This window comes from Scylla paramamosain, chromosome 5, assembly GCF_035594125.1.
Source record: "Scylla paramamosain isolate STU-SP2022 chromosome 5, ASM3559412v1, whole genome shotgun sequence".
Classification (NCBI taxonomy): domain Eukaryota; kingdom Metazoa; phylum Arthropoda; class Malacostraca; order Decapoda; family Portunidae; genus Scylla; species Scylla paramamosain.
Genome location: NC_087155.1, coordinates 6,601,692 through 6,614,191, shown reverse-complemented (window position 1 = coordinate 6,614,191; position 12,500 = coordinate 6,601,692). Strand labels below are relative to the sequence as shown.

General features: G+C 43.9%; 1 long non-coding RNA gene across 2 annotated transcripts in view; it reads right to left on the bottom strand.

The window, feature by feature from the left end:
- LOC135100461 (uncharacterized) overlaps positions 1-12,500 on the bottom strand; it is a 291,394-nt gene that overhangs the window by 32,278 nt on the left and 246,616 nt on the right. For both annotated transcript variants that reach the window (XR_010268716.1, XR_010268715.1), the window contains exon 5: positions 4,949-5,030. This is a non-coding gene — a long non-coding RNA (uncharacterized LOC135100461). The remainder of the gene's footprint in view (positions 1-4,948; positions 5,031-12,500) is intronic.

The window sequence follows — 12,500 nt, the reverse complement described above, 5'->3', positions numbered from 1 at the left end:
TCGAGGCTCTCACCGCATGCCGATTAATCCCGCTGGACAAAAAGCCGGGATGCAGACCAATTGGCATCGGCGAGGTGATAAGACGCATCGTGGGTAAATGCGTCATGACGGTGGTCAAGGACGACGTAAGGAGGGCAGCGGGGAACCTGCAAGTATGTGCAGGACAGCAGGCAGGAGGGGAAGCCGCCATCCACGCTATGAGGGAAATGTTCAGTGAAGACAATTGTGAAGCGGTGTTATTAGTGGACGCCAAAAACGCTTTCAACACTATTAACAGAAAAACAATGCTTCACAACATTCGAGTAAAATGTCCCTCTCTGGCACAATATGTAGAAAACACATATAGTGACCCCTCGGATTTGTACATATGTAGTAATAGTGGTAATAGTGTTAAGGTGTTAAAGTCCATGGAAGGGACAACACAAGGTGACCCAGTGGCCATGGCGATGTACGCCCTCGGACTTTCAGTGCTGCAACAAGTTATCTCATATGAGAAAACGAGTGTGAAGCAAGTGGCGTACGCGGATGACCTGTCAGGGGCCGGCAAAATAACAGACTTGAAAAAATGGTGGGGCTTAGTGAACGACAATGGTCCCATCATAGGGTACACACCCAATGCCGCTAAGTCCGTCCTTATTGTAAAGCCTGAACACTATGACAGTGCAGTGGATAGCTTCAGTGGCAGTGGAGTTATAATAACAAAGGATGGACAACGGCATCTGGGTGCTGTCATCGGAACAGAGGAGTTCAAGAAGGAGTACATAGGAGAAAAGGTGAAGGAGTGGATACATGAGGTGGAAGTCCTGTCTGACATGGCCAGGACTGAGCCTCATGCAGCCTACTCTGCCTACACCCACGGCTTGCAGCATCGATGGAGATTCGCCATGCGCACCATCCCAGGCATCAGCCCTCTCCTTGCACCACTGGAGGTCTCGATAAGGAACACCTTCCTCCCAGCGTTACTGAGATACCACACCATCGGAGATGGGGAAAGGGCGCTGCTCGAACTTCCACCAAGACTGGGTGGGATGGGAATCACCTCCCCTGAGAAGTTGGCGACTGTGGAGAACCTCAACTCCCTCAAGCTCACCAGGTCCCTCACAGAGAAGATCATTGCTCAGGACGCACATGGTGAAATAGCCCAAAGTGCAGTCACTGAGCAAGGACGAATTATATCTAGAGATAGGCAACAACATCAACGAAACTGTCTCGAAGACCTGATAAACATCCTGCCTGCAACCACAGTGAGAAAAATCCTCACTGCACAGGAAACGGGAGCATCTAACTGGCTAACGTCACTGCCCATCAGAGCGAAGGGCTTCAGCCTCAACAAACAAGAATTTGTCGACGCCATTGCTCTGAGGTACGGCTGGCCGATGGAAGGACTCCCCAGTACTTGTGTGTGTGGCTCCCCCAATGACGTCAACCACACCATGACGTGCAAAAAGGGGGGATTCGTATGTATCAGGCACGATGAGGTGAGAGATCTGACCGCCAGCATGCTCAGGGAGGTGTGCCACGATGTCTCCACTGAACCGACCCTCCTGCCGCTAGACGGCGAGCACCTGCGCTACAGAACAGCCAACACCACCAACGAGGCTCGAGTCGACGTCAGTGCACGAGGGTTCTGGACAAGGGGACAGAAAGCATTCATGGACATACGGATCTTTGACCCGATGGCCGCCTGTCACCACGAACTCTCCCTGGAGGCCGCCCACCGCAAGAATGAGCAGGAGAAGATCCGAGCGTATGGGGAGAGAATCCAACACGTTGACCAGGGCAGCTTCACACCTCTGGTCTTCACCACATCTGGCGGGATGGGCTCCAAGGCTCAGTGCTTCTACTCAAGACTAGCCGACCTAATGGCAGAAAAGAAGCACCAGCCAAGGAGCCATGTCGTCGCATGGATGAGGTGCCGTCTCTCATTCTCCCTCCTCAGATCTGCCCTCCTGTGTCTCAGGGGGACAAGGCATTCCACTCCCATACCTGCAGACTTAGGAGGCCTCGACTGCGAGGCTACAGTGGTGGAGAGTGGCATAAGAGTAGATAGAGTAGAGGTAGAATGAATTTATAGTTAACAACTAATGTTTATATCATAGAGTATTAGATATGGTTGGATGCCACAGTCATTAGCGGGAGCTGGGGCTAATGACCTCCAAGTAATGGAGCCCCTAACTGACACATCAATAAACATGGGGTGGAGGTATTAGTAGTAGTAGAAAAAAAAAAAAAAAAAAAAAAAAATTGCAGTAGTAGTAGTAGTAGTAGTAGTAGTAGTAGTAGTAGTAGTAGTAGCAGTAGTAGCAATGGCAGTATTATTATTATTATTATTATTATTATTATTATTATTATTATTATTATTATTAATTATTATTATTATTATTATTATTATTATTAGTAGTAGTAGTAGTAGTAGTAGTAGTAATGGCAGTAGTAGTAGTAGTAGTAATTGTAGTAGTAGTAGTAGTTGTTGTTGTTGTTGTTGTTGTTGTTGTTGTTGTTGTTGTTGTTGTTGTGGTAGTAGTAGTAGTAGTAGTAGTAGAAGAGGTAATCGGAGCCGCTGTTGTTAGCATTGTTACATTTGTCAATACAACATGAGCAGTCCATGAAACAGTAAAAATTATGTATTTTTTTGCATTCAAATTTTGTACTGTCTTACCGACAACTGCATCCCATGTATCAAGAGAAGAAAAACAAAAACAAAAGAAAAAAAATGTAGAGAGCAAGATGGGTTAGCTGTTATCTTGCACTCGGCACGGCAGTCAGCAAGTCAGTCAGTCAGCCACCTAGCCGAGGCGGTTCCTCACCCTCTCATCCCCGATGGCTGCCTTGGCTGTCTCTTCACACCGTGCACTTTATTTCACAAGTGTAGCGTGTCTTATATTATGTTGCAACACCTAAATTGCACTCTTATGGAAAATGTTTGCAGTCGAAATTTAGTTACAACTATATAAATATATAAATGTCCTACCAACACCCCTTAACAAGCCCCGACAGCCCTCATCCTTGTCCACAGGCTGCGGTGGGCGCCGGCATGGTGCCTCGTGGTGCGGCAATCACAAACAACCAGCAGGGGAAAGACAGCTTTGGCAAAAAAAGAAAAAAAAAAAAAAAACAGAACAGGAATAAAGGACTATCCGGTAAATGGCAGATTTTTCCAGTCACGCCTCATGAGTATGGCGGGAAATATTGCACACATGTGAAGCAAACGTGGCCATTCGAGAGACAAGACGGCGGGAACCTGTGGTCGTGAGCAGTACAGGCGGGAGACCAAACTGGTGGCGAGGGAAAACTGAACCTTCATGTTGTGTGGGGCGAGTCACTTCACCGCATGTCTAACCCAGAGTTTCCCTGAGCCTAACACTGAGGCCAGTCTTCCCTGAGCCTAACAGTGAGAGTAGTTCAGCAAACTCTTAAAACTGAAGGTCTCACAAAGCTACACTTTTTTTTTTACACAAACACACACAGGTGCTCTTTTCCCCGCTTTTTCATTTTTGTTCTTGGAGCTAAAAAAAAAAAAGTGAACGCATAACTCGTTTAATTTTCATTTTATACTCCCGACATTTAAAAGAGTAGAATAAAAATGCAAGAGAAACGCAGACGGCAAAACTACGCAGGTTCATGATTAAATTCGTTTTCATGTTCGTGATAAGGCGGCGTGAGTGCTCGAGTTACGCGCGTGTAAGCGAAGGCATTAGGCGCTTTACGATATTCCTTGTATTGCTGATGAAACGTAAGTAAGTGAGGTTAATTATTTACAATGAACCAAGTGCCAGCCCCAGACCCGACCCTAAGAAGGAGGTGAGTGTGAGTGTTTGCAGAAGCACCACAGCACGAGGTGGTGGGTGCAGGCGCAAGGGAAGGAGAAACGACTGGGGGGAGGGGGGTGAAGTTGTGTGTTGTTGATTTATACATATGACTAAGGAACGAAGAGAAGGATGAACCACTGCCTTAGCCGAAACACAGACCGATGCACCACTTAACAGAAGAGTCTGGAGCGGAACAGGAGAGAGGGAGAGACAAGCAAGAGGCAATGGTTCGCTTCCTTCGAGAGATGAGTTGATAACCACGTAAAAAAGAGAGAGAAAAACAGAAAAAAAGGAAGCGAGAGAGAGAGAGAGAGAGAGAGAGAGAGAGAGAGAGAGAGAGAGAGAGAGAGAGAGAGAGAGAGTGGAGGGTTCCGTGTCAGATCTACATCCGTGCTCTATCTGTCGTATCTCGTGGGATCGCCTCTTCTATTTCCCAACACAAGCATCGGCAGCGGGTCGCTCTGGACGCGTCAAACTAAGAACAAACTGAAGGCGAGTTCCCTTGATCTGCGTCAAAGCAATACATACAAAACTTTTCTCTTGTCTTTCCTTCCCAGAGCGTCGCCACTTTCACGGCACAGAGAATCAGACCTCTTTCAAATTTCCACTTTATCATGATGCCGAGTTTTCCTTTATATTTCACGGTAAAACATTATGTGATCATTTTATTCTAATATTCAAGTGTTTCCCTTAACTTCATTTCCATAAAGAAAGAGGCAGTACATTTCCTTTACTCTTAACGTCGTCACGCCACACCCAACACGAAAACAGACGAAAAATGCAGGAAAATTGACGGGAAAGGAGTGAAGGTAATGTAATAAACTCAAGGAATTAATTGAGATGAGAAGAAAAACAAAAATGCCTGGCCACCAATGGGAACGTAGAGAGAGAGAGAGAGAGAGAGAGAGAGAGAGAGAGAGAGAGAGAGAGAGAGAGAGAGAGAGAGAGAGAGAGAGAGAGAGAGAGAGAGAGAGAGAGAGAGAGAGAGAGAGCATACATACATACATACACACACACACACACACACACACACACACACACACACACACACACACACACACACACTCACTCACTCAGATGGAGGAAGACAACAGCATCACGAACCATACATAAAACACGTAATCACAAGCCTTACTCACCCCGGTGCGTTCCTGGTGGAGTGTGGGCCGCAGGGCATGGGGGTAAGGGGGGCGCCTTCCCTTCCGCTGCCGCCTTGAGGACCTGCGTGCCAGACAAGTCATTCAAAGCGTTAAAAAAAAAAAAAAAAGCTAAATACGAAGCCCCAAGTGAGTTAATCAATACATAACGTTGAGGTGTTCTGCATGTGTGTGTGTATGTGTGTGTGTGTGTGTGTGTGTGTGTGTGTGTGTGTGTGTGTGTGCTCTTTACGTGCCATCGCCGTATTTCTCTCATAAATGATGTTTTCCCCGGGCAATAAAATTTCGTAATAAAACACGTGTCGGCATAATAGTCGATGATACAGATTCCATGGCCAAAAGGTGTGTATGTATGTATATGTGTGTTCGTGTACATGTGTGTGTGTGTGTGTGTGTAAGGGCTTACGTAACATTTTCTTTCCTCATTCATTTTATATTCAGTAAACAATCTTGGTCCACTAGGGCGTCAGATATCTAGCTTTTACTCCCCATGAACTGCCAGAGCGAGGCGGTGAGGGGGAACTGTATATATTGACAATCTTAAGGGAAAAATTAAGTATGTTCTTGGTGTGAGAGTGGGAAGGCGGGTAGGGGCGGGGGGAGGGCGGAAACAGAAAAGGCGCTGGAGGTGGGCTGAAGGAGGTAAGAGGAAAAGAAAAGAGAACAGGGAGAGGAAAGAGAAGTGAGGCAAGGTAACGGAAGGAAGAATGACTGAGTAGGAAAGGGAAGAGTGGGTCCAGAGGAAGAGAGAAGGCAAGGAGACGAAAGAGAGAAGGAAGTGACGGAGATGAGTGGGAAAGGAGGAGGAGGAGGAGGAGGAGGAGGAGGAGGAGGAGGAGGAGGAGGAGGAGGGAGGTGAAGGAAGGGTGTGGGATGGTTCGGATGAGGGGAGAAGTGAATGACGGGGATTTGGGGGGAAGCACGATGAGGGGGAAGAAAGGAACCTCAGTGATTAGTGAGTAAATGATAATGTATCTTTTCATCGTCAACCCTTATCGTCGAGTAACAGCAAGACACTTTTAATCCTTCTCCTCTTCCTCCTCTTCCTCATTATTACTATCATTATCATTATCATCCTCATCATCTACATTATTACCATCCTCATTGTCTACATTATCGTCACTGTCATCACCATCATCACTTTTTACATTATCTTAACTGTCATCATCTACATAATTGCCATCGTCATCATCACCATCATTATCATCCACACTATTGTCACTGTTATCACCATCATCATTCTTAATAGTAATCATTATCACCACGACCACCACCATCATCGTCATCGTTGTTTTCATCATCATCATCATCATCATCATCATCATCATCATCATCATCATAAGTGCACGGCCGGGTAGTGTCCTTCCCTGCCCTCCTGCTCTCACTTCTGCTCATCTCTGTTCGTCTATTCTATTTTACGCACACTAATTTTCCGCCCGGGTCGCTCCACCGTATTCTGTGTCAAGTTACACGGCGACAAATTCTGTTTCTGCCTTAATGACGTTAATTCCCAAAAAAGTGTTTTACGTACAAACTGAAGGCTGAAAAGACGAGGGTCCGTCACGCGGCAAGAAGCAGAAGTGTTTTGTTACATATCGTCAAGTATAAAAATTGCAGAAGGTTGTCCAGATATGATGAAATTACAGCAACTGAATGTACAGTTCAGTATAAACTACATTCTTATCAAGTTACAAAGGAAAAACGTTTGCAATGACATTGAGATTAGTTCTATTTTAAACCTTCGCCATGATATTTTCTCAACTTCTTTTACTGCAGAATTTGCATTCCTCTTGTTAATTCCACCACCTCTACCTTCAGTAGCGTCACACTCAACTAAACTCTAAATACTATCGGTGTAGAGACAAGGTGTGTCTATCTTTCCTCAGACGGGCCTGGTATCAGCATACCAAGGCCAGTGTTGGGTCACGGGAAAAGTGCACGCCACAGCCCTGCAGCACACCCAGCAGGATGAGGTGCTTTGAGGTGCGCCAGTGCTGGGAGTGTCATACGTACAGAGAGCCAGGGCAGGCTGTAGAGGATGGTTTTGTATGTTATGAAGATTATGTTGTGGCAAAACATAAGAATATAATTAATCTCTAAAGGTTTTTTCCTTTGTAGTATGATAACAAAGTGGTTTATATTGACAATTGCTCCAATTTCCTGCAATAAATAATAAATATTAACTGCTTCATGTATGCCAAGCAGTATTACGAACCCTGCACCAGGCAGCAGCAGCAGCAGCAGCAGCTGGACGTCCCTACTCCACTCCCCACATTTCCAGCTCACTGGCTGCACGAAGCTCACTGCATCATTAGTCTCCTAAATTGAACAAAAAAGCGCACGACACACTACAGCATCCATTCCTGTGGGGTTGTGATTCATGGCGCAGTTTGCTGCTTATAAAGGACGTTATATCGCTGCTAAACACTTCAGACACTCGGCCTTGGGTGTTCGGCCCTACAGGAGGGGACGGCACTGTCTCCAAACAGGTAGCCCCTGCGCGCCACCACTGTATGACATTCACCGCAATTCACCGCATCGCGTCATGCCAGATGCCCTCTTTACCCATTTTCTCTCCTTTCTTGCCTCTGGAATCGGTAGTGTTCCGGCGGACGGTCATAAATCTTTGATGCGCAGCTGGTGGCTCTTTCCGTCGATTTGTTTCCCTGTGTATCGCCTCGGCTTCCGGCAGCGTGCGTGTGCAACTCCCGCTCCCCATCAGTGAATTCCGTGAAGCAGTAGTCGTCACCAGCCATTCTCCTCAAGACTCTCTTGATCATTCTACTTTTGTTCTCTTTTCATCTAGTTATGCATTTTCTTCATCTGTGAGAGCGGAGCGAATCTGTGCCTTTGCCAGACCCATGACTCGCTGACAGACTGTTGGCGTGGAGGATCACTCTCCCATGTCCCCTTCGCGGCGCTAACTCGCACTGCCACCTCTCCGTCATCGAGATAATGTGGATTTACGGCCACAGTTGGTAGAGAGTTACGAGATTTTATCCCCGGTCTGCATCATTTGAAGAGCCTTTAATAAACAGTGGTGGCGGCACTTACAAGCATTACGCTCCATCATACAAGTACGGGGCGGTACACTGGCTTCATGACAGAGAGAGAGAGAGAGAGAGAGAGAGAGAGAGAGAGAGAGAGAGAGAGAGAGAGAGAGAGAGAGAGAGAGAGAGAGAGAGAGAGAGAGACGGACAGAGAAACAACAACGTTAAACATTATAGGCAGTGTTACTTTACAGCGGTCGTAGTAAAAAAAAAAGTCGATGCGAAACTGTAAGAAAATCCTTCGTGTCTGGCTGAGGTTAGTAAAGAGTCGGGGAAAAATGTGGAAGTGGCGGAAGGGGTGGGGGGGGAGACAGAGCACAGGACACGAGGGAGGGGAGGAGGATTGGGGCGAGGGATGATGCGAGGGAGGGTGAGCGTGGACTGTGACGGTGATGGATGGGAATGCGGATAGAAGGATGAGGATAGTAAGAAGGGAAGCCAGTGTAGAGAGAGTAAGAGTGAACGGCCGCAGGAAAAGGAATAGTAGGAGTTAGGATGAGAGAGAGAGAGAGAGAGAGAGAGAGAGAGAGAGAGAGAGAGAGAGAGAGAGAGAGAGAGAGAGAGAGAGATACAGACAGAGGCCCGTATTCTGAAATGCTTCGCTCTTTCACCACGACTATTTTCAAAGGCTACATCAATAATTAGCCTGGTACTCAAGAGTGTTTCTCCTGTTAATAATATAAAAATCTTACTAATCTGTCACTAAAACCGTAGAAATACCCTTAAAAACCCGTGTCACTTCAACTAATGCCTTTTTGAAAGAAGAGGATGCCCTGGCAAGAGAAAGACAAACAGAAAGAACAGACGTAGGTACGCTAAACTAATGCAACAAATAGTGAGAAAGAACACGCTTTTCATCCCCTCGATCTAAAAAAAAGTGTAGTTTAAGTGAAAATCGAGCTAAACACAAAAACTAGAAGGCATTTAACGACCTCTCATTGTCTTTGATCTTAAAGTGAACCGAGAGAGGCAGTTTGATCGGCAGTAATGGAATCAGTGTTAGGCAGACAGGGAGGGAGGAGGAAATGTTGCATCGATAAAGGCAGCGTTCTGTATAGGTAGAAACGTGACCTTGTAGTACACACACACACACACACACACACACACACACACACACACACACACACACACACACACAGATGCTATCATTAATTTTCGCAACCCTAAAGAAAGTGAGTCTCATTCGACATTTCACAGTGGACAAGGAGTAATGGACTGAGGCTGAAGTGCAGAGAGAGAGAGAGAGAGAGAGAGAGAGAGAGAGAGAGAGAGAGAGAGAGAGAGAGAGAGAGAGAGAGAGAGAGAGAGAGAGAGAGAGAGAGAGAGAGAGAGAGAGATAATGTACATACATACAGACATTTCATATTCCATCCAATGTGTCTTTAATAATAATATCACATGATTTCATAACACGCTGCCTGCCTCCCCTTCCCCCTCCCATTCCCTAAACTAAAAAAAGGATGTAATTTTGCGCAACACAATTATCGTGTTCAAAATTAACCATAACAGTTACTAGCATTTTTTTTTTCTGTTCCTCTACTGGGAGAGGACAGGGAGGCGGGGAGAGAAAGAGGAAGGGAGAGGGAAAGGACCGACCCTCACTGTTATATACGTACACCCTTAATTGCTTCAGTAAAACGACATATTCTAATTTCTGGTCAACGAAGGTCCTTAATTCTTGCAGCAAAATTCCGTGTTAATCTACACGCAAGGTGTGAATCTAAATATATGACATTTTTATCGTCATTGCCTTTCTATATTAAGTTAAAACGATATATTCTGACTTTTTTCTAATTGCGGCAAAACCACAATTCCTGCATTAAAATTGATTGCGTTAAACTCAATGTGAAGTGTTGACCCAAATATAGTAAAGCAATATTTTTGTCACAATTTCCTTTCCATGTCTACCTGAAACGACAAATTCCAATTCATGGTTAAAGATAATCATTAATTTTTGCAGTATCAATCTATACATAATGTGTCATTTTTTTTTTTTTTATGTAGGGGGCACCGGCCAAGGGCACCAAGATTAGAAAAAAAAAAAGGTCCACTGAGGTGCTAGTCCCTACAGTCAGGAACGGTTGTCAAAAAAAAATAGAGTATAATTGTCTTAAAAACCCCCATCTAAATATATGACATTTCTATCACCACTGCCTTTCCATATATATTTAAGGCGACCTGTTCTAACTTTTAATTACAGCAAATCCCCAATTCCTGCAGTGAATTGTGTTAATCTATACGTAAACTGACAACCTAAATTTAAAGCACAATAATATTCTAGTACAATTTCCTTTCCATGTCTACCTAAAACAACACATTCTATCTTGTTATTAAGGCAAACACTCATTTCCTGCGGTAAAGTTCATCGTGATAACTTTATAAATGTACAAGGATATTTTCATCATGATTTCCTCTCCTTCGTCCGTCTCTTTCAAAAGTTATACATGACAGATCCTGGTGACCATAAAACCTCAGCTGCTCAATGGACCGTGTTTAACGTGAAGTGATGACCTAAATTTAAAGCAATATTTTAGTTTGCATGTCTATTTAAAACAATATTTTCAACTCCTAATGACCGAGTAACCTTAATTCATGCAACAAAACCCATCGTGCCATTACTTTTTTTTTTGTGTCTGTTTTTAAACGATGTATTTGAAATTCTGCTAACCATAAAACATCAATTCCTGCAGTGACATGGATTGTGGTATTGATCTAGATTTAAAGTAGTATTTGCCTTAGGATTCCGCTTCATATATATTTAATCCTTTCACTGTTATCTGACATGTTTCCTTAATCATAAACCACTTTGAAGCCTTTCGTTTTGTTTTGTAGCCATCAAGCAACATCACACTCACTAAATACTGGATAATCTACACTTCTACTCTTTTTATCTTGCATGTGCTCTAAAAAGATTAAATACTCTATCATTAGTGTTGTGAATTGCTACATACGGCAATGAAAAGGTTAAAAACGCCACATCTCGACTTCAGATTATGGTACATCCTTCAATCCCGGTGCAAAAAACCCACTTAGCAAAAACCCAGTTGACCTCAATGAAAAAGCGGTATTTTTTTTTTTTTTATCAGGACTTCCTTTGTCGGTGTGTCTACTCGTATATGAAGCTGCACATTTCACCCTATAATCACCATAAGTTTTCAAATCCTGCAGTAAAATCCAGTGTGTTAATCCGCAAAGTGGCCTTGTTAACCTAAATATAGCGCGATACTTTCATCATCATTTCCTTTGTGTGTTTATTTTTCGGGAATAATCCAGTTTGGACACCCACGATGGACTGGACGCGTGCACACTGCTGCCTCCCACTTACCTTTCAACACTGCACCCCCCTCCTTCTCTCTCTCTCTCTCTCTCTCTCTCTCTCTCTCTCTCTCTCTCTCTTTCTATCCGTGTTACACGGCTGTTATCAATGATTACCAGAGAGAGAGAGAGAGAGAGAGAGAGAGAGAGAGAGAGAGAGAGAGAGAGAGAGAGAGAGAGAGAATAAGGGTTCAGGTGATGTAAAGACTGACAATTGGGGGAGAAATGAAAAGGTTAAATTAACACATAGAACAGTGACAGGTTACACGTCCCGGCGACAATGTGTTGGGCGCCATTCACTTAATTACCTGAACCCACTTTTTTCCTTTCTTCTGCCGAGCGAACGTACGTAGGAACACGCACTCGATGGGAGCCAGTGTTCAGTGTTCCTGTTTCCCCTTCTTCGTATACTAATGGAGTGTTAGGATTTAATTGTGTGTTTATGTACTGCACAAAGATGATGAATGAAAAACAGTGGAAAAAATGTAATATCAGCGTCGACATTAGTGAGTTAGTTTATTTGTTTATTTAGGATTTCTTTTCCTTTTCTTTCTTTTTTTTTTTTTAGTCTGAGAAAGTTACGTATCTATTATTCCTTTATTTTATTTTTTCTATGTGCATGTATTATAAAGTCTGAATTCTGGTATAGGTTGTATCTTTGTTACCAAGTTGATGACAAAATAAAAAAAACAAAAGGTATGGCACTAGCATCGATAGACTCAACAGAAACCACTAATCTATTCATTTTCTTTCCTTGTATTTCTATCCGCGTCTATTGTAACGTTCCTGTTGCGTTGTAAAAGTGTATTTCTGTCACATAGTAAAAAAAAAAAAAAAAAAAAAAAAAACGAAAAATTATGATACCAGCACAAACGCTACTGTTTCGAATTTTTATGTAACTTTTATAAATGCCATGACTTTTTTTTTTTTTTTTTTTTCCCCCAACGCGTGAAGGGGGAGGGGCTGGTCAAGGGCGCGAAAAATGAAAATAAAAAAAGACCCGCTTAATTGCCGCCGCCAATAAAAGTAAGAGCAAAAAAGTACCAGGATGACTAAAACAGAACGAAACACTGAAATCAACACCAGCCTTGCCACTGCATGCGTCGCTTCGGCTTGCAGTACTCCCTCCACAGGTGCATAATAAGCTTACCTGTGGCTTAGTTTCACTC